The following is a 23,478-nucleotide window of genomic DNA, read 5'->3' on the forward strand; positions in this document are numbered from 1 at the left end:
AGAAGACCCCTTTATATAGTGGGGGGAACAAACCAACCGTTACCCCCCTGCCCCGAAGAGAGCGGTAGTACCGCTGTGCTAGCGGTACTACCGCTTGCAACACTAAGCGGTACTACCGCCCAAAAGCGCGGTACTACCGCTTGGTCCACAGCGGTACTACCGCGGAGGGAGGGCGGTACTACCGCACAGGAGCGGTACTACGGCCCCCCACAGCCGCGGCCAGTACCGTAAAACCCGACACGAAAAATGAGCCCTCGAATCGAGGCGGTACTAGCACGAGACCAAAGCGGTACTACGGCTTGGGGCCACCAGCGGTACTACTGCTCTGGAGCGGTACTACCGCGCCCAGAGCGGTACTACCGCTTGTGGCACCCAAGCGGTACTACCGCTCCGTCCCGCGGTACTACCGCTGGGACCAGAGATAGCACACACACGGAGCTACTAGCGGTACTACTGCTCTGGGCAGTACTACCGCTCCGGAGCGGTACTACCGCTTGTACCACCCAAGCTGTACTACCGCTCTGGCCCGCGGTACTACCGCTGGGACCAGAGAGGGCACAAAGAAAGGAGAATCCAAGCCCATCAACGAAACGGAAAGGCTCGGAGGGAGGGGCAAAGGAAGTGTACGTGATGATTCCGCCCTAGCCTTTCCAAAGCGGACCCCCTCTTGATAGTACGGTGATCCCTATGAAACTAGTCCACCAAACTAATCCGAAAGGACTACACCATCTTCGCTTTAAGTTCCGAGGGGAGGATATCGTCTCGTGCCCAAAAGAATGAATCTCTGAAAAACACTCAACGCACACGATTAGTCCGCAAAAGCATTGTCATCAATCACCAAAACACCTTAGGGATAAATATGCCCTTACAATCTCCCCTTTTTTGGTGGATTGATGACAATACGGGATTTGCACAACTGGGAAAAAACAAATGGCATAAGCAAACCCCAAGTCTCTAAAATATAGACGGGCTCCCCCTAGATGTGTGCCATCAAGATAGGTGCTTTGAGCTGCACGACACACATACTAGGATCAACACTCCCCCTGTATTTTAGAGACCAACAACCTAAGCGAGAAACAAGATAGCAGGATATATAACATAATTAAGCATATAACTCAAGAGATATCAAATGACTAGAGACAAAGATAAAGATATAATAATGATAGGGTAGCATATGTCTCACACCATATGACGCGAACTAAAGTCTTACGGAACACAAAACCAAGCAAACGCAAGTTCCAAGCAAAGCACAAGGTATCACATAACGAAAGCACAAAGGCAAAGACACACTCGCAGACGCAAATCCCTAAACTCTCTCCCCCTTTGGCATCAAGACACCAAAAGGGGCAAAGAGCTAACCTACGGCTCCAGGTGAGAGCATCAGGACTCTGCGTGATCATCTGCACTGCCGTCCGCGCCCGGAAACTGCTCGGCATCGGAGTCGGTCCACGGACAGTGCTGCTGGATCCACTCCTCCTCCTCAGTAATCTGACCCTCTGAGCCGCTAGTGACTGTCGCACCCATCTGACGCATCAGCTCCTTGTGTCGTCCTCTTGCCTTCTTCTCAGCCACATGAGTCATGTACTGACCATGAGACTCCATGCAGAACAACTTCTTCATCTTGTGTTTCAGCTTCTTTGCCCAAGAGGGCTCTGCTGCAGAAGGCTCTGTCCCAGGTGGCACATACTCCTCATCATCATCCCCGGTATCAGCCTCGTCCTCGGTCTCCATGGCAGCAGCAGAAGATGGAGCTCCAGATCTACCCCAGTTATCCTTCTTCCTCAGACGCTTGATCTCATGAGAGACCAACTCTCCAGTCTCCAGCTGCTCATCAGGATAGGTACGTCTCCAGGCCCTCTCAATAAGCAACATGATGAATGGACCATAAATTGGGCACTTGCGCTCAGAGACAGCCGCCAAAAGCTCAGACCACATGACATGAGAGATGTCCAGAGACTCGCCGGTGTTTGCGTCCTTCTCACGCTGGCAGAAGAGAAGCATGTCCACAAGGTAAGAGTGCACCATGTCCAGATTCCCAATGTGAGGGAAGAGAGTCTCGCGGAAGATGCGGTGAAGGATGTCCAAATAGGTAGACAACTCATAGGTTTCCTTCCTGGTCTCAGGGTGGACCTTCCGAGTACAGTAGGGCCAGAGGGCTTGCTTGTGAGTGGAGGTGGTATTCTGGTGAGGACGAAAACCAACTGGAGTCTCAAGCCCTTGATCTTCCACCTCAAGCAGCCCCATGAAGGCCTGCCACTTGACAGCTAGCACCTTTCCATTTGTCATCCAAGTCAGAGTCCTGTCTACGTCAGTCCCTAGGTGAACAGTGGCAAAGAACTGTGCCAGCAAATCTGCATCAAAGTCTTTGTTGAACTGCATGATCCTGAGAATGTTCAACTGAGAGCACATTTGTAGAGCATCACCAAAGTACTCAGGGTCCTTCTCCATGGCATCTGTGTTGATGGAATGAACATTGACATAGAGATTCTTCTTGGCTTTGATCACATCAAAGTATGTGGAATACTGAAACCGGTTCCAGAACGGGCGGTTGACAAGATTGGGTTCTTGTTCTTCCTCATAGGGGTTGCGCCTTCGCTTGTCCCAGAATTCCCTGCTAGACATCTCAGTCACTTTCCTGCCACTTGGCTTTGGTCGGCTGGCAATCTTCTTCATGCGAGGAGGATTAGCACTTGAGGAAGCACCCCCTGCCGACTGTGGAGCACTGGAAGAACCACCTGCAGGCTCAGATGAGCGGTACCGCTTCGACGTTGAACGCCCAGGGTTGACACGACGGACTTGCTGCTCAGGATGTTCATCACCTGGAACCAAACACACGGACACAAGAAACAACCAGTAGAAACGATCAAAACCAAATAAACACAACAAAGATGGATCAACATGTGGTAGGAAACAATGGAACTGGGCATCCAGCGGTAGTACCGTGCCTGCTCAGCGGTAGTACCGCTTATCCTCATAAGCGGTAGTACCGCTCCAGCGGTAGTACCGCGCCATATGGGCGGTAGTACCGCTCGAGACGGGGCACGGCGGATCCCTACTGCCGTGGTCAGATCCGGCACTACCGGGGATGCCAAATTCAAAAATAAACCTACCAAACATCAATCCAAAGAGTCTAGTTGCCTTCTCCAACCTACTCAAGCCTAGATTTGGCCAAAAATCTAGAGATGCAACTACTATTGCCCCTAAAACGCAAGATCTGAAAACTAGACACGAAGAGAAGAGGAACGGGGGCAATACCGGCATCCATGGGAAGAGGACGAGGTGGGGATCGACTCCACCGAAGGAAATGGAGAGGAATGGTCCGGAGACGGAGGGCCGCCGGAGCCTTCCCGCGGCGAGATGGCGCTGGAGAGAGGAAGAGGAACCAGGGGACGAAGCAAATGGGTATGGGGTGGAGGAAACCACCCCTGCCCACGACTTAACCCCCTGGCCCCGCCCCTCAGCGGTAGTACCGTGGTGAGGGGCGGTAGTACCGCTTAGCCGAATAGGCGGTAGTACCGCTCTGTTGAGCGGTAGTACCGCTCCAGCGGTAGTACCGCTCCTTCACAACGGTAGTACCGCCCAGCGCAACACAAACTAGACTCTACACACATGGTGCAAAACGAAAGACGGGAAACAATGGCAAGAAGACCAACAAGAGCACTAGCAAGAGAACAAGAATCACACACCTCTATACGAGAGGGCGGTGGCCGAGGCCACCTATGTTTGAGTCACTTGGTATGGCACCGCGAAGAATTATCCTTGGGCCCATGACCAAAGCTCGTCTATGAAGCACAAGTACCATCAAAAATGGCTAATGTGGAAGAGTGAGATTAGTTTATGCATTGTGGGGGGAGGGAAAGTTCATTGAGAGAACAACACTGCCCCTACGTCCATGCCTACACCTAGACAAGAAAGCACAATGAATGTGAGGGGTGTGCAAAGGTTCAAACCACATTGCTCGAATCAATGATATTTAGCTCATGCCTTAACTCGCGAAATCTTGCTTCATCCAATGGCTTCGTGAAAATATCTGCAAGATTATCATGAGTGTTGACATAGTTGAGCTCGATCTCCCCTCGCCTAATATGATCCCGGATGAAGTGATACCGAATCTCAATATGCTTTGTCTTGAAGTGTTGCACCGGGTTGAGAGAAATCTTGATAGCACTTTCATTGTCACACCAAAGAGGCACTTTGTCACAAATGACACCGTAATCCTTTAAAGTTTGCCTCATCCATAAGAGTTGTGCACAACAACTTCCGGCCGCCACATACTCCGCTTCGGTGGACGAGAGAGACACACAACTTTGCTTTTTGGAAGACCAACTTACCAAAGAGCAACCAAGAAATTGGCACCCTCCGGAAGTGGACTTCCTATCCACTTTGTCTCCCGCCCAATCGGAGTCCGAAAAACCTACAAGCTTGAAGTTTGCTCCTCTTGGGTACCATAGGCCAAAGTTTGGGGTATGAGCCAAATATCGAAAGATTCGCTTGACCGCCACAAAGTGGCTTTCCTTAGGTGCGGCTTGAAACCGTGCACATATTCCCACACTCAACATGATATCCGGTCTAGATGCACAAAGGTAAAGCAAGGATCCAATCATAGAGCGATATACCTTTTGATCCACCGCTTTACCATTGGGATCAATGTCAAGTTGGCACTTGGTGGGCATTGGAGTGGAAGCCGGCTTGACATCACTTAGCTTGAATCTCTTTAGCATGTCTTGAGTGTATTTGGCTTGGTTGATGAAGGTTCCTTCTCTTCTTTGTTTGATTTCGAATCCGAGAAAGAACTTCAACTCTCCCATCATAGACATCTTGAACGTAGTCGATACCCTCGACTTGGGAGTAGCCTTGTGCCACTAGACGAGCCTTGTTGCGAACAATGATTCCATGAGCGTCTTGCTTGTTCTTGAATATCCACTTGGTTCCAATGACATTATGATTCCCGGTTGGCCTTGGCACTAACTTCCACACTTGGTTATGTTCGAAGTTGTTGAGTTCTTCATGCATGGCGTTGAGCCAATCCGGGTCCTCAAGCGCTTCATAAACCTTTTGGGGTTCGACACAAGAAACAAACGCATGATGTTCACAATAGTTTGCTAATTGTCTACGAGTGCTTACCCCCTTTCTTAGGCTTCCAACCACATTCTCCATGAGATGACCTTTGGTGGTGAGCTTGGAAGCGATCTTAGCGGCACGACGCTCCAATTCCTCCTCGGAAGTGAAGTGAGGAGGGGTAACTTGATCATCTCGAGCATCGTCTTGAGCTTGTTCTTGATCTTGAACTAGCTCGAGGGGAAGAACTTGACCTTGGGCATCATTTGGTGGATCACCACCATCTTGAGGTTGATCTTGCCCTTGATCTTGTTCATGAGGTTGAGGGCCTTCACTTTGTTCTTCGGAACCGTGTGGGTCTTGGGTTGGTGATGGCTCCACTTGATTGGAGCATTGTCCTTCTCCTTCGGCCACAAGGGGTTCCTCAACGGGTAGGATATAACCAATACCCATTCTTCTTATGGCTTGGGGAGGAATTTCATCACCTACATCACAAGTACCACTTTGCTCCACTTGGGAGCCGTTATTTTCATCAAACTCCACGTTACACGTCTCCTTAATAAGTCCCGTGGACTTATTGAGAACACGGTAAGCATGGGAGTTTGTAGCATAACCAACAAATATGCCCTCATGAGCTCTAGTCTCAAATTTAGACAAACGAACACCTTTCTTGAGAATGAAACACTTACACCCGAACACCCGAAAGTACTTGAGGTTGGGCTTGTTCCCGGTGAGGATCTCATATGGAGTCTTGTTCAAGCCTTTGCGAAGATAGAGCCGATTTGAAGCATGACACGCGGTGTTGATGGCTTCGGCCCAAAAGTTGTATGGAGACTTGAACTCCGCCATCATGGTCCTTGCCGCATCCATCAACGTCCGATTCTTCCTCTCCGCAACACCATTTTGTTGAGGGGTGTAAGGTGCGGAATATTGATGCTTGATCCCCTCATCACTGAGAAACTCATCCAAGGTGTAGTTCTTGAACTCGGTGCCGTTGTCACTTCTTATTGTCAAGATCTTTGTATTGTGTTGACGTTGGGCTTCATTTGCAAAGTCAATGACTGTTTGTTGGGTCTCACTCTTCCTCTTGAAGAAATACACCCACGTGTATCTAGAGTAGTCATCCACAATTACCAAGCAGTACTTTCTACCCCCAAGACTATCAAAGGATGGAGGCCCAAAGAGATCCAAATGAAGGAGCTCCAACGGCCTCTTCGAGTAAATAAGAGTCGTGGGAGGGTGAGCCTTCTCATGAAGCTTTCCTTCGATACAAGCACTGCAAGCACGATCTTTGGCAAAACTAACGTTCGTTAGTCCACGAACATGGTCCCCCTTGAGAAGACTTTGCAAAGATCTCATATTGACATGGGCTAAACGGCGATGCCACAGCCACCCCACGTCAACTTTAGCCATTAGGCATGTCGCGGTCTTAGTGGGTTGCTCCGAAAAGTTAATCACATAGAGACCGTTCTCGACATGCCCAACAAAGGCTACTTTAAGAGTCTTGCTCCACAAGAGGGCCACGGTATCAATATCAAAGAAGGTGGCAAAGCCCATGATAGCAAGTTGACGAACGGAAAGTAAATTGTATGCAAGGGACTCAACTAGCATGACCTTCTCGATCGTGAGATCATGAGAAATGGCAACTTTGCCGAGTCCCAGTACCTTAGAAGACGAGGCATCACCCCACTCGACATTGGTGGGCATAGATGGATTCTTGTGCACGTCCACCACCAAGTCCTTGCTTCCGGTCATATGATTTGTAGCTCCACTATCGAGCAACCATGATCCCCCACCAGAAGCAAACACCTACAAGAGATCAATGCTTGGTTTTAGGTACCCATTTTGTAATGGGTCCTTTGATGTTAGCAACAAGGGTCTTAGGAACCCAAATAGACCATTCAATGTACTCATGAGGAGAACCAACGAATTTGGCATAAACATGCCCATCACTAGCACGGCATAACACATAAGAAGGATTAAAGTCGCCGGCTTTGTTGGAAGGAGTGGCATTGCTCTTCTTGACACCTCCACCCTTCGCATTGTTCTTCTTCTCCTTGGAAGCACCCTCTCCCTCCTTCACAAAAGTTTGCTTGAGAGGAGGAGGTCGCTTGGTCTTGTCATTCTTCTTCTTGTTCTTGGGATTGGGTGCGAACCCAATCCCCTCCTTGGCCACAACTTCCTTTTGATTGCTCAAGAGGTCGTTGAGGTTCTTCTCACCTTGTATGCATGACATGAGGCCTTTCTCAAGTTGCTCCTTTAGCTTAGCATTCTCCTCAACAAGATGCACATGCTCACAACACGGGTTAGTAGCATTTGCATTATCAATTAACACCATATGAGGAAAGGTGGCTTTCTCCTTTGTTAGCTTCACTTGGAGTTGATCATGAGACTCCTTGAGGCTAGCATGAACGCCCTTCAAGACTTTGTGAGCCTTGTCGAGGATGCCAAACTCCTCTTTGAGTCTAGCAAGATCAACCCCAAGTATAGCCTTCTTGGAGTTTAGCACACGAGACACAACAAGAGCATGATCAAGATCCTTCTTTAACTTAGCATGATCATCGTTGTATGACTCCTCAAGAGCCAAACGAAGACCACGCTCTTCGTCAAGAGCATTGGAAAGATCCGAAATCTCATCGGCATAGTCACGACTATGCCCCTCCATCTTAGAGATGGTTTCTTCGTGAGCCTCGATCATGTCATTGGCTTCACCAAGTTGTTCCAAGAGAGCAACGAAGTGCTTCTTGGATTTTCCCTTGAGTTTACTCATAAAGATCTCAAACTCATTTTCCTCCACATTTGTTCCCTCATGTTCATCAATACTATCCGCCGAAGAAGGATGATTAATGATGGTAGTTTTGATGTTGGAGGTTACCTTATTGGTGGCTTTAGCCATGAGGCACTTGGCGGTGATGTTCTCATTGGGTGAGTCGAAGAGAGACACCCGTGGAGTCTTGGCAACGGCAACGAAGGCCATGGCAACCGACTCACTATCTTCATCATCGTCATCATCCTCATTGTACTCTTCTTGAACCACCAACGCCTTGAAGGGAGTCTTCTTGGTGAAGTTGCTCTTGTTGGGGAACGACTTGGCCTTGTCTTTTCTAATGAGCTTGCCACCATTGTCTTCCCTCTTCTCGTAAGGGCATTCCGCAACAAAGTGGCTCACATTGCCACAATTGAAGCAAGTCCTCATCCGTTGCTTGCCCTTTGCGCCACTTGAGTTGCTTTTGTTGAAGTTTGGCCTCGTGTTCTTCTTGCTCCAAAATTGCCTTGACGCAAGAGCCATGTGTTCATGATAGGCATACTTCGTATCTTCGAGGTTGCCCTCCTCTTCTTCCTCTTCATCCTCTTCCTCCATACTAGCCTTGGCCTTTAGAGAAAGGTTGGGCTTCTTTACTCTTTGAGAGCGAAGGACCGCATTGTCGGCGGTCTTGTCCAAGATGCTCATAGCAACAAACTCATCCAACACTTCACTTGATGACAAAGTGTGGAAGTCCGGCCTTTGACGAATTACAGAGGACATGGCTTTGTGGTAGGGCATCATTGCCTTGAGGAATTTGCGCTTGATCCAATTGTCATCCGTGTCCTTACTTCCATGATCTCGGAGAGAGACCGCAAGTTTGGTCACTCTCCGAAAAAGCTCACGAGGTTCTTCATCTTCTTTCATTGCAAACTCGTCGGCTTCATCTTGCACCAATTCATAGTTGGAGCGTTGAATGCTTGCGCTTCCCCGATAGAGGGAAACAACTTGGAGCCAAGCATCTTTGGCCACGGTGTAAGGCCGGAGATGAGGAAGATCTTCGGGCGGGATTGCTTCTTGGATGATGAAGAGAGCATTCTCATTGAATTGATGATCCACCACTTCTCTAGGAGTGAAGTTGCTTCGGTCATGCGGATAAAAGCCTTCTTCAATGATTCTCCAAAGGTTAGTGTTCACATGATTTAAATGACGCTTAAAACGATAGACCCAAGAATCAAAATCTACATTCTTCTCAATCTTAGGGGCCGGGCCGGCATGATTCAAATGAGTGGAAGGAAGCGGTCCACCATAGACGGGTGGAGGTTCCACATGGGCAAAGATGCCGGTGCCATTTTTATCACTAGAACAAGGAGCCTTCTCGCTCGAAGCTTCCCCCTTGTCGGAGGTAGCATCCGTCACCTTGTTAGCGGGATCACCCACTTTCAACGGTGCGGTTGTAAGTTTAAGCCCTTCTAAGAATTTATTCAACATGCTTTCGACCTTGGTCGTCATGGAGGTTTTCAATGTGTCCAACGCCACATTGAATTCCTCACGAGAGACCGCGGTTCCCCCATCTCCCGTAGACGAGACAGGATTTTCACCGGAGTGCTCCTCCGCACCGTCTACGACGTCAACCATACTCTTTGGACGGTAAAGTCCTTAATAAAGAGACGAGGCTCTAATACCAATTGAAAGGATCGATATAGTTGACTAGAGGGGGGGGGTGAATAGGCAACTAACAATTTTTAGCTTTTCTTTACCAAATTAAACTTTGCATCAAAATAGGTTGTCTAGATATGCAACTAAGTGAGCAACCTATATGATGCAACGACAACAAGCACGCAAGTAAGTAAGAGAAACAACACAAGTAAACTAGCGAAAGTAAAGGAACAAGATAACCAAGAGTGGAGCCGGTGGAGACGAGGATTTGTTACCGAAGTTCCTTCCTTTTGAAGGGAAGTACGTCTCCGTTGGAGCGGTGTGGAGGCACAATGCTCCCCAAGAAGCCACTAGGGCCACCGTATTCTCCTCACGCCCTCACACAATGCGAGATGCCGTGATTCCACTATTGGTGCCCTTGAAGGCGGCGACCGAACCTTTACAAACAAGGTTGGGGCAATCTCCACAACTTAATTGGAGGCTCCCAACGACACCACAAAGCTTCACCACAATGGACTATGGCTTCGCGGTGACCTCAACCGTCAAGGGTGCTCAAACACCCAAGAGTAACAAGATCCGCTAGGGATAAGTGGGGGAATCAAATTTCTCTTGGTGGAAGTGTAGATCGTGGCCTGCTCAACCAATCCCGAGCAAATCAACAAGTTTGATTGGCTAGGGAGAGAGATCGGGCGAAAATGGAGCTTGGAGCAACAATGGAGCTTTTGGGGGAAGAGGTAAGTCAACTTTGGGGAAGAAGACCCCTTTATATAGTGGGGGGAACAAACCAACCGTTACCCCCCCCCCTCTGCCCCGAAGAGAGCGGTAGTACCGCTGTGCCAGCGGTACTACCGCTTGCAACACTAAGCGGTACTACCGCCCAAAAGCGCGGTACTACCGCTTGGTCCACATCGGTACTACCGCGGAGGGAGGGCGGTACTACCGCACAGGAGCGGTACTATGGCCCCCCACAGCCGCGGCCAGTACCGTAAAACCCGACACGAAAAATGAGCCCTTGAATCGAGGCGGTACTAGCACGAGACCAGAGCGGTACTACGGCTTGGGGCCACCAGCGGTACTACTGCTCTGGAGCGGTACTACCGCTTGTGGCACCCAAGCGGTACTACCGCTCCGTCCCGCGGTACTACCGCTGGGACCAGAGATAGCACACACACGGAGCTACTAGCGGTACTACTGCTCTGGGCGGTACTACCGCTCCGGAGCGGTACTACCGCTTGTACCACCCAAGCTGTACTACCGCTCTGGCCCGCGGTACTACCGCTGGGACCAGAGAGGGCACAAAGAAAGGAGAATCCAAGCCCATCAACGAAACGGAAAGGCTAGGAGGGAGGGGCAAAGGAAGTGTACGTGATGATTCCGCCCTAGCCTTTCCAAAGCGGACCCCCTCTTGATAGTACGGTGATCCCTATGAAACTAGTCCACCAAACTAATCCGAAAGGACTACACCGTCTTCGCTTTAAGTTCCGAGGGGAGGATATCGTCTCGTGCCCAAAAGAATGAATCTCTGAAAAACACTCAACGCACACGATTAGTCCGCAAAAGCATTGTCATCAATCACCAAAACACCTTAGGGATAAATATGCCCTTACAATGACCCAGGGGTGTTGGCACATACTGAGGTGGGGCAGGGGGCAGCTGGGGAGGCCCCATCACTCGTGGTTGAATAGGGGCCCCAGACCCGGGCGCTATGACCCCTGGCGGGTTACTAGACCCTGCACCTGGCGTGCTGAAGAGGTTGCGTGGATCATAAACCGGCGGGAGCCGAGATTGGGTCTTTTGATACCTCCTTCTCATGACCTCATTGGACGCGTTCTGATCCATCGTGAGTTGGAAGGACTGTGCCTGGATCAACTGAGTTTGGGCATCGAGAGCCGCCCTCTCCGCAGCCATCCTGATCCCTTCCGCTGCGAGGCCCTCCTTAGCTTTCACTAGATCCAATTTTAACTGTGCCACCTCCGCATCATGCTGAGCTTGATCCGCCGAGTCAACCGTGGCGGTTAACAGGGCCGTCATCTTGTCTGTGAGATCCATCAGTGCCTGAGCCGGAGAAGGCACCGGGTTTCCTACTCCAGCCGCGGGGTTCTGAACAGGCTGTGCACCGGCCATAAAGATTCCCACCCGGTTTGGCGGCTCAAATAGGTCCGGAATACTGTCACCATCGGAACAACCCATGAGCCTGCCATCTTGAAGTTGATACAACGAGTTTGACTCACCGGTGGCCGACTCGCCGTCAGAGCCGGCGGCCGTCTCATCACCAGATCCAGATCGATCAGAGAGTCCTCCGTGGATACACCCCACAAAAGCATGCCTTAAGGCAGGCCGGGCCCGGGCGGGTCGTGCGCGCTGAGCCACCTCGATGAGATCGGTGCAGAGATCCGGCTCAGGGCCCGGCTCACCAATCTTGCCGATGAAAACATGAATTCCGCCGAAGGGGACCCGGTACCCGTACTCAATTGAGCCGGCGTCGGGGCCCCAGTCTGCATCGTCGATGTAAAGCTTGCCGCGACGACTCTTGGTCATCCGGCCCACAGCGTATCCCTTGAGCCCTTCGAAGCTGCCCTTCAAGAACTCAAATCCACCGTGCGCTGGCCCCACGGTGGGCGCCAACTGTTGTGGAATTGTCACGGCAGATGTCCTCGAGCTAGGACTTAGTCGTGGAGCCATCGCTACTAGGAAGCTTGAAGGGGTTAAGCGGGACAAGGAATACGAGGGTTTATATTGGTTCGGCCCCTTACGGTGAAGGTAAAAGCCTACGTCCAGTTGCGGTGGTATTGATTAGGGTTTCCATGACCAGGGAGCTTTAACTGCTATGCCTGGCTTTCGTTGAGATTGTTCCTGTCCCTAAACCGCTGCCGGGTCGTCCCTTTATATAGGGAGGCTGACGCCCAGCAGCTCTCAGAGTCCCGGCCGGCTCATAAGAGTGTCCGGCTCGGACTCTTAACTATTCTTGCCTTACACTACAAGTTCTACCATAATAATGATTATAACTACGGGCCTTAAGCCATATCCGGGTCTTAAGCCCATCTCTGGCCCATCGTCTTCAAGCTTGGCTCCGGGCTTCTAGCAACGACCATATGAGTAACCCGGCCCCTCCTGGCGGGTGACTCTAAGGTCTATATCCTCAACACTACCCGTGGTTCCAATAACCTTTCGCTTTCATCATTCCTTTGACTTGATGTCATCGTCGATTGATTACATCTTCATGAAATCTCTCGACAAATGTGTCGTGATCATCATCAGCATTCCAAGCTCTTCCAGGATATCAATTGAGTTCATGATGAGAAATACCATCCTTGCCCTCGATGATTTGTGTTATCATCGACCACTTTATTGACCTCCCTCCAACACAAACTTGTTCGTGTTTTGTGTTATACTTTGAGTCCCTTGCTATCCAGCTTCTGTTCTTCTTTACCTTGGAGTATTACCATCTTTTATGTCAAGAATGTCATGGGAATTTTCACCACCCCTTAAGAATTCTTGATACAAGTAATACTTATTACCATCACCGTTCTTTTCTTGGTGTCCGTGTTGTTTCTAACCGGAATGCCGACAAATGGTCTGTGATGTGTAAATTTAAAACTTCTAGTAACCTTATTGCTTTGAAGTTAATGGTCGATAGTTTCATTCTAAGTCTGTTGCTTATTGAATCATCATTCGAACATTGATCGTGCTACCTAGCCCATATTTCGGGTGCACATTTCAACCAATGTTTAACTGTGTATGTTTTCCTCGAGCATACATCATTAAGTCATTCGATCTAGCTAATGTTATCTCCTTGTTCACATAGTTGTGGAAATCCATCTTTTGGAAATCTCAATGGATTGTCGCTGAGTCAATCAGTCACCTCCTCACCTCTCCTTGATTTAATGATGAACCCTTGTTCGGAACTCGCTTCCAAAGTTCATCTCCCGAGAATCTTCGATGTCGTTTTGACAATTTGTGTTGCCCCTTTCTTCTCAGGCATCCTGAGTCTGAGTTATCCTGACACCAATCAGATCTGAATCTCGGTCAGATATGATGGTTGGAACATATTTCCAAGAGTTGTAACATTAGTCTATTTATGACCCGGTAAGGTGATGTCATGCCTAACACACCTGGCCGGAGGACCTATTGTTATAAGTTTTCCTTTTTAGCAAGGTTAGCTATTCTTCCATGAGGAAATTGTAAGACTTACTCTATAAGTTGTTCCTGATGGATCCTTTGTGTATCCATAGCCTGATCTTACCTAATGACCATGTCAATGCTATCTCGAAGCATGTCTGTGGTACTCGGATCTTCAATAAAAACAATTGAAGCACAATGCTAAATTTTCGTTATCAATTATTCAAACACCGTTGTTTGGGTAATGTCATGAATTTCCTCTTCCCTAACCTAAATGGTTCTTTTCTAACCATTGTCCTTGGGAAGGATATACCCCTGAAATATGTGTTTAAACACATTTTCCTTTCCATTGTTCTGTTTAATCTGATAATCATATTTTCCTTTCCATTGGTTGGTTTAACGTTTCTGGTGATCATTATGATCTAAGCAGTATTAATTCCCTGCTTGTGCAAACACCTCGGTGTACAACCCTGTCAGTAAGAACCTGTTACTATTGTTGATGACATTCTGGTATCCACCGATGGACGAGAACTTTGCCTAATGGTCCGCCTCGTTCAACGAGCAGGAAAAGGGTTCTCTTCGTCCCTCGCCCTTGGTGTCGACGTTGTTGCCAACATAACTGACAGGCTACCCACTGACATGCCTTACTTACATGATCGTGCAAGACGTCATCGCCCTTCCTACTTTTAACCCACATGGTGGGCCCATAACCCACAGTTCCACAGGATCGAAACCTGACTCTCCTGTGCACCCCCTGTTCCCAAATTTATTCATCGCGCGTGGCCTCATATGTAATTCACGGACCACCGTCCTACTGATCTATACTGGCATCAGACATAATACTTATTCCGATTGCTTTGAACCCCTTTCACACTTTGTTTCAGGCTTCGAACGATTGCCTACCCGTTTGAAACTTCTCATGGTACTTTCTTACTTGCTCTCGGCTTTTTCTTAAGATTTAGTTCGAGAGTTCCTTTCCGCCACCTTCCCCGATGATATTGACCAAATAGTCAACCTTGCAGAGGTCCGTTCTTCCAGAATACCCCCTTACTCTGTCGTAAGTACGATGGAGTTCCCGAAGAAAGGACGACGACTTCATCATGATGCATTGGAATAAAGAATTGAAGACATCAACCAAAGGATTAACTTCTTCGAGAAGATCCGTTAGAATATCGTAACCAGATCTTTCCCCCTTACTCCCCTCTTAAATCTCGGGACGAGATTTCTTGTAGTGGAGGAGAATTGTGACGCCCGGATAATTAAGCTATAGTAATCCCACGTTAACGATGCCACGTCACCCCGTTTACTGTTGATAAACTCTCGATAGTTCAGAACCGAAACAAATTCAAAATTTAAATAAAAGCAAATAATAAAAGTTTACAAATATTAAAACTAAAATGTTCGGAGTGAGCCACATAGTCCATAATAAATATTGGTGAAGAAACCACACTTTTGTAAAGTATTTAACTGCACTATAGTAAGTAAAAACAGCAGCAAAACAATTATTTAAATACTTTTAAATACTAAACAAATGTTAATCTAGTTTATATAGTCACCAAACTTTTTGGAGTAGGTGGCCTATGTTATTATGCTAATTTAGGAGTAGGGGTTGTATTTTTGTAAAACTGTTTTTCTAACTAAAATAAATAAAACAGAAAAGAAAATAAGAAAAAGATAGAAAAAGAGAGAGAAAGAACCCCCTGGCCAACTGGGCCAAACGGCCCAGCCGGCCAGCAGGCCACTGAGCCAGCCCACCCGCGCCGAACCCCCCTGGGCTACTAACCTGCCCCACCACCGAACCCTAACCCACGACCACTCCCACTCCCCCCCCCTCGCCCGCTCCTCCCCCCGATCTGGATTGAGATCGGGGCAAGGACCAACCGCGCCCGCGCCGCTTGATCCCCGCCGCCCGACGCACCTCGCCGGACTGCCTCCTCCTCCCCGATGGTCTGACTCCTCTCCGTCGCGTCGTCGCCGTCGTCCCCGTCGACCACCTCGCGCCCCGCTGCCACTCCCCTACCGGCCCCGTGAGCACGCCCCGCGCCCCTCCACTCTCTCCCCTATCTCCCACGCGCTCGCCGCGGCCCGTGCGCGCCCGCGCACGGATCGCCCCGGCGACCTCCGCTCGCCCGCGCATCCCACTGCCGCTGCTCACCCCGCTCCAGCCTCCTCCGCCGTGCGCACGCGCGCTCACCGCGCCCACTCGTTGTTCGGCCAGCCTCCCTCGCTCGTCCCTGCCGGCGCCCTGCCTCGTCCTTGCCCGCGTCCGCGTCCCACCGCGCGAGCCGCGCCCGCTGCTACCTCCTGCTCGCCTGGCGACGCCCGCGTGTGCTCTCCCGCGTGTGGTCGTGCCCGTTGTCGCCGGCAGCCAGGCCGCCGCGTCCGCCACACTCATGGCCGCTCGCCCGCCCCGCTCCGATCTTCCCCGCGCGCGCCCGCAAGTGCCGCCCCTCCCTCTCGCGCCTGCCTTTGCTGGCGCCGCCCGCTGCAGCCAACCGCCGCCGTCGCGCCGACCGCCCCCGCCACTGCTGCCCCGCGCCGCTCCTCCCCCGCTTGGCCTCGCCCGCCGGCCGCCGGCGCCCAGCCACCCGCGGGCCCTGCTACCTTCGCCGCGGCCGGCGCCCTCCCCTGTCCGGCGCCCGGTTGGGTTCGGCCACACCCAGGCACCCGCACCCGTATGCCCGTGCCTGACCCGATATGCCCCCCTGGGCCTATGACACGGGGGCCCCACGCCCACTTTTCTAAAAAAAGAAGATAAATAATAATAATTAATTTAATTAATTAATTAACTAAGTTAATTAACTTAATTAATCCTTTTTAGTTAACCTAATTAATTAGTTAGTTTAATTAAACCGTAATTAGGTTAGCTAAATCCTAATTAACTAAACAGTCAATGACGAACGGGACCCACACGTCAGTTGACCAGTCAACTCCTCTGTTGACTGCTGACGTCATGCTGACGTCAGCGTGCACTGTTCTGGATAATGTTGTTTTAAAATAATTAAATAAATCCTAAAAATGATTTAAATCTTTTAAAATTAATATAAATTAAACCGTAGCTCGGATGGAAAAACTTTGTACATGAAAGTTGCTCAGAACGACGAGACGAATCTGGATACGCAGCCCGTACGCCCGCCACACATCCCTAGCATAGCAAACACGCAACTTTACCCCTCCGGTTCATCTGTCCGAAAACGCGAAACACCGGGAATACTTTCCCGGATGTTTTCCCCCTTTCCCAGTGCCACCTCCGACCGTGTTAGGGCACACCTAGCACCGCGCATTGACAAATCTTCCATCGTCATGCTTATGTTTGCATTATATTTATTGTTTCTTCCCCCTCTTCTCCGGTAGACTACGAGACCGACGCTGCTGCTGGTGCCCCGACCGACTACGCTGTTGACGACCCATCCTTCTTGCCAGAGCAACCAGGCAAGCCCCCCTTGATCACCAGATATCGCCTATTCTTCTCTATACTGCTTGCATTAGAAGAGTGTAGCATGTTACTGCTTTCGGTTAATCCTATTCTGCTGCATAGCCTGTCATTGTTGCTACAGTTGTTACCCTTACCTGCTATCCTACTGCTTAGAATAGGATGCTAGTTTTTTCCATCAGTGGCCCTACATTCTTGTCCGTCTGCCATGCTACTACTGGGCCGTGATCACTGCGGGAGGTGATCACGGGTATATACTATATACTTTATATACATGACACATGTGGTGACTAAAGTCGGGTCGGCTCGTTGAGTACCCGCAAGTGATTCTGATGAGGGGGCTGAAAGGACAGGTGGCTCCATCCCGGTAGAGGCGGGCCTGGGTTCCTGACGGCCCCCGACTGTTGCTTTGTGGAGGAGCGACAGGGCAGGTTGAGACCACCTAGGAGAGAGGTGGGCCTGGCCCTGGTCGGTGTTCGCGGATACTTAACACGCTTAACGAGATCTTGGTATTTGATCTGAGTCTGGCCATTTGGTCTATACGCACTAACCAACTACGCGGGAACAGTTATGGGCACTCGACGTCGTGGTATCAGCCGAAGCTCTTCTTGACGTCAGCGACCGCGCGGCGCGCGCCGGATTGGACTGGAACGCCACTAGGCTAGGTCTGCTTCCAGCCGCGTACGCAACATGCAGGTGTGCAATGGGCGATGGGCCCAGACCCCTGCGCGCATAGGATTTAGACCGGCGTGCTGACCTCTCTGTTGTGCCTAGGTGGGGCTGCGACGTGTTGATCTTACGAGGCCGGGCATGACCCAGAAAAGTGTGTCCGGCCAAATGGGATCGAGCGTGTTGGGTTATGTGGTGCACCCCTGTAGGGAAGTTTATCTATTCGAATAGCCGTGTGCCTCGGTAAAAGGACGATCCGGAGTTGTACCTTAACCTTATGACAACTAGAACTGGATACTTAATAAAACACACCCTTCCAAGTGCCAGATACAACCCGGTGATCGCTCTCTAACAGGGCGACGAGGAGGGGATCGCCGGGTAGGATTATGCTATACGATGCTACTTGGTGAACTTACCATCTACTCTCTCCTACATGCTGCAAGATGGAGGTGGCTAGAAGCGTAGTCTTCGACAGAATTAGCTATCCCCCTCTTATTCTGGCATTCTGCAGTTCAGTCCACCGATATGGCCCTTTACACATATACCCATGCATATGTAGTGTAGCTCCTTGCTTGCGAGTACTTTGGATGAGTACTCACGGTTGCTTTTCTCCCTCTTTTTCCCCTTTCCTTTCTACCTAGTTGTCGCAACCAGATGCTGGAGTCCAGGAGCTAGAGATCCCGAGGATGATTCTACATGGAGTTCGGCTTCGAGGAGTAGTTAGGAGGTCCCAGGCAGGAGGCCTTGCCTCTTCGATCGTTGCTACTTTTGTGCTAGCCTTCTTAAGGCAAACTTGTTTAACTTATGTCTGTACTCAGATATTGTTGCTTCCGCTGACTCGTCTATGATCGAGCACTTGTATTTGAGCCCTCGAGGCCCCTGGCTTGTATTATGATGCTTGTATGACTTATTTATGTTGTAGAGTTGTGTTGTGATATCTTCCCGTGAGTCCTTGATCTTGATCGTACACATTTGCGTGCATGATTAGTGTACGGTCAAATCGGGGGCGTCACAATAATAGAGAGAGAGCATTCACCAGGATAGGCAAGCACTTGTTGCTTGGGCGCAGAGATGTGGTAGGCGCAAAGACAGTCGAGATCAAGTACATCAGCAGCTTCATCTTAAATACCTCGCCATGGGTTGTCATGCCCTCCAGCGAAGTTGCCAGAACAGTCGTATTAGCATGGATGCCATTCCAGGAAACAAACGGGCGAACAAAACTTCCTCAATCTCATTGTTCACCTCATACGGGACTTTGATTTCTCCAGGGGGGACACCCAAAGTGCAGAACACAGATTCCTCATCCAAAGGCAGTCTTCCACGTCCCGGAATGACAAATTCCCTAGACTCAGGCTCGTATATCTCACCGAGCTAGTCACATACATGGTTTACTAGGTTTGTGCATCGAACATCCATCAGAGTCTGCATCCCCATCTCACCAGCAGCTCCCTTCTGGTCATCAGTAAAACCCTGGGTCAATATAGTCAGGCGTCCTTGCGAAGCCCTATTGCGATGACATTTCTTCTTCTGCAGAACACAAAAGGATCATTGTTGGCATGTTCAATTTAATGAAAATTAGTTCTAACGTATGAATGAAAAATCAGTATCACATTAAAACATAGGGGAAAAGTGGCCTCGTCGCCATCTTTTGTACGACCGGTCGCACGATTCTGTGGCGGTAACTCCATGAAGTCGTCATCATCATCTTGCTGGTCACCACGAGCCATTATGCTACGGTAAGAACAAAAACACGTTAGTATACAATGAAAACACAGCCGACAGATGCGGAAAGAGATGCACGAAGTAACGATTCACTGGATACCATCGATAACAAAAATGAAAACTGCCATGTTTACCCCAAAGTCTTAGCGTGTGAAAGGAGGTAATTGCTATCTGCTGAACATGCAGAATAGGCAAAAATAACCAATGGAAAAACAAGTGCAAAAACATGGCAACTGAATAGGTGTGTGCTTCATAAAAATGCAGCTGCTAGATTCAAGTTGCCATGTTGGCACTAAACACTGTGGCAACTGAGGCAGTACGGTGGAACACCCAACTACCATTATCCAACATGCAATGTGGCAACTGACACATTGGCTTCATAAAAATACAGATGACATATAGTAGGTTCAAGTTGCCATGTTAGCAACAAAGGATGTGGCAACTAAGGCAGTTCAATAGAACAGACAACTGCCATTGTACAACGTATAATGTGGCAACTCACACCTTGGCTTCATAAAAAAGGAGTGCCATCTAATGGAATCAATATGCCGTGCTATCACAAAAAAGTGTGGCAATGAAGTGAGTACATGGAACAAACAAACTGCCATTACCCTACATATGACATGGCAACTTGCATGGTTGATTCACAAAATTAGTTGCCACCTAGTAGGATAGTTGTAGATAAACAAATGCAATGAAATTGCCATGACTGTCGTTATCCTACACTTCAAACATGCATCTATCTAGATCTAGGATTCATACACAACTATCACTCCTTGAGTTGGACTCACAAACTGTCATTATCCTACATATGACATGGCAACTAACATAGTTGATCCAGAAAATTAGTTGCCATCTAGTAGGATAGTTGTAGATAAACAAGTGTATTGAAATTTCAATGACCGCCATTATCCTACACATCGAAATGCACCTAACTAGATCTAGGGTTCATACACAACTATTAGACCCTGACTTCAACTACAACATCGCCCTAAAACAGTGATAATCACAGCCTACGAGACCATCATGAACTAACAAAAACACATTAGAAATCGCTCACACATAGAATTGCAGGCATCTAATCTCTCGTAAATAGAGAGGTGGTTGCCGACCGGGCGAGCCTCACCGGCTTGACTACCACTGTGGCGGCGACGGAACCGCGCAATGCCGCCCTAAATGGCACACACGCGACTCCCCCGCCGATGGGGACACCGGAGCGCCGCGAATCCGCCTGAATCTCGAAAGGGCTCAAGAGAATGTAACCAGGGAGGAAGGGAGACAGATTGCACCAGTAGAAAGCTTTGATAGCCTTACCTACTCGTTGTGGCTGCTCCGGTGACGACGCTCCGGTCCGGTGAACACCAACAACGGCCGCGAATGTCGTCGACTCTTCCGTCACCGCCGCCGCCTCCTTCTCTCGACTGCTCCTCCTATCGATGGAACTGGTGGAGAGGGTGGGGTGGGAAGTAATGAAGGGGGTGGGGGAGAAACCGTAGCACCGCTGAGGGGGAAATGGCCAGTCGTGGGAGACGGAGAACAGAAGTCGTGCGCGGCCTGCGGGCGCGGCGGCAGTTCCACCGCACGCCCCAACTCGCAACCGGTCTCGTCTGAGGGAGAAACAGCGTGCGGGCGAACTGAGAAAACTCCACACACCGGCCTTGTCCTACGTGGCACACAAAAACTGCCTCAACGTGTCAAGATTCGTGCAAATTTAAGTGGACGGCGATCCAGACGTGTGGGCGAGTTGCAATAGTGCCACACGTGTGGGCGTTAGTGTTTTCGTATTAAAATTATAAGTACTCATGAAATCTGCACCAGCTAGCAGGACGTTTTAACCATCAATTCATCCATCACTCCAGATTTCTGTTGCTTAGAACATTCGTACTGCATATTTATCTATCAGTTCAGGGTTTGAAAAAAGAACGCACAAATTGAGCACTATAACTCAATAACAACTGAGCAAATGTAAACAACACCACTCTGATGAATCTCTCAACACTATGTCACAATTTACACATCTCTGATTCTCTGAACGTGTGCATAATGGCACATGCAGTTCAGAAAAGCAGGCCAACACTAGCTAATGGGCGATCCGGCGATCAAGTTCTACTTGATGGCTCATCCAAGCACTACAGTTACATCACGAGAGAGTTTATACTACAGTAGCATTTACATAGAACACAGTTTCATCTGGGGAGCCTAATTAGACCCGTTGAGCTGCCTCCCACACGGCGAGTGGAATTTTGAGAAAATTCTTCTCTGGCATGGCCGGTGGGATGAACTTGATCCTCGGCGCCTTCTTTTTTGGAAACGACAAAGGGTCGACCTTTGCAGCGGCGGCGGCAGGACGAGGAGCAGCAAACCACCGATGCTTGAGCGCGGTGGCAGCCGTCAGTCGCTTGTCGGGGCTGCACGTGAGGAGGCCTTGCAATACCTGGAATCCATGCTCGGACAGCTTCTCTTGAGGGAACAAATCCCGCAGCTTGCCGTGCTTGTGCCCCGGCGGCAGCAGTTGTAGCGCCTTGGCCGTGAACGGCAACGACGTGAACCCCGGCCACGTCCTCTCGTCCGGCGTCCCGAGCAAGCGGAAGATGCTCCAGAGTTGGATGATCTCATTGTTTGTTGGGTCGTCGTCGTCATCGCCGAGGAACAGCGTCTTGCCGGTGAGCATCTCGGCCATGACGCACCCAGAGAGACCACGTGTCGACGAGCGCGTCGTAGTCCCGCTTCCCCAGGAGCACCTCGGGCGCCACGTAGAACGGCGTGCCGGCCTGGTTGTACGGCGGCAGCTCGGACATGGAGATCGCCAGCCCAAAGTCGCAGATTTTGACGAGCTCGCCGTCTTGGCCGACGAGGATGTTGCCGGGCTTGATGTCGCGGTGGACGACGTGGCGGTCGTGCATCGTCTTGGCACCGGCGAGGAGCTTCCACATGATGGCGCGCACGGTGGACTCCGGGAGCGGCTGGCCGCTCCTCCTATTCCGCAGGAACTTGTGGAGGCTCGGCGCGGCGACGTACTCCATGACGAGGCCGAAGGCGCCGTTGTCCAGGTCGCGCACCAGGCCCTCGAAGCCGACGACGTACGGGTTCCCGTCGCAGGCCTCGAGGAACCGGCCCTCCCGCAGAAGCTCGGCGGCGCCGGGGGGCAGGGCGGACCCGTCCGGCCAGCTGAGGGATGGCGACGATCTTGCGGGTGGCGCGGTGGCGCGCCAGGAGGACGCGGCCGAAGCCGCCCTCGCCGAGGCGGGTCTCCTCGTCGTACTCCGCGGTGCTCCTGATGTTGGCGCGGCTCCTCTTGCAGCAAGGCGAGGATTGTCGAGGCGTCGTCGTCGTGGCGTTGCCGGCGTCGAGGGCGGCGGCAGGCCGCTTGCGGGCGGCCATCGCGCAGCTCGATGAAACGAACCGCACGGATTGTTGGAGAGGGGATGCGATGCGCGCGCGGTGGAGGCGAGGGCCATGGGAGCAGGGGATCGATGGAGGAGGGGATGGGAGGTGGGTGGCGAGCGGATGGATCGACCGACGAGATTCCAGTGGAAGTATACGCAGGAGCGACTCAGGGTGGACACGGTCCGGGCCGGTCCGGTCCCGGTCCGAGCCGTCATTTGGACCGGCCGCCAGCGGTCCGGTCCGGACCGGACCGAGCTGTCCAACGAGCTACTTTTCTGGGACCGGACCGTTTGGGGGTTAGCTCGGTCAAGCCCGAGAGGACCGAATGGACCGACCAGTGATGTTGCCTGGCAGGCTGTTTTTTTGCTGCGTTTAGGTCCTATTTAGCTGCTGTTTATGTAGTTGCAGATAGCTGCGGATCGCACAAGAGAGAGAGAGGGAGAGGATTTACTGAATCTAGCTAACCATCTAGCTGCTGTTTAGGTCCTGCGAGCGAAACTAGCTAACCATCTAACTGAATCTACTGACAGACTAGCTAACTGAACTACTGACCGTACTGACGAAACTGAATTTTGACGAAACTGACAGCGAGCCGCCGGCGTATGTGGACACGCTCATCGCCTCGAAGACCACAACGGTAGCAATTGAAGGCGGCAGCGTCGGCTCGCCGACGGTGAAATCATGGGCT

At 50.5% G+C, this 23,478-nt stretch overlaps 1 pseudogene; it reads right to left on the reverse strand.

Moving 5' to 3' along the window:
- Window positions 1–21,389: 21,389 nt before the first annotated feature.
- On the reverse strand, window positions 21,390–22,896 carry LOC109747233 (putative cyclin-dependent kinase F-2; annotated as a pseudogene).
- Between the last annotated feature and the right edge of the window lie 582 nt (window positions 22,897–23,478).

The sequence above is a fragment of the Aegilops tauschii genome, chromosome 3, assembly GCF_002575655.3.
Source record: "Aegilops tauschii subsp. strangulata cultivar AL8/78 chromosome 3, Aet v6.0, whole genome shotgun sequence".
NCBI lineage: Eukaryota > Viridiplantae > Streptophyta > Magnoliopsida > Poales > Poaceae > Aegilops > Aegilops tauschii.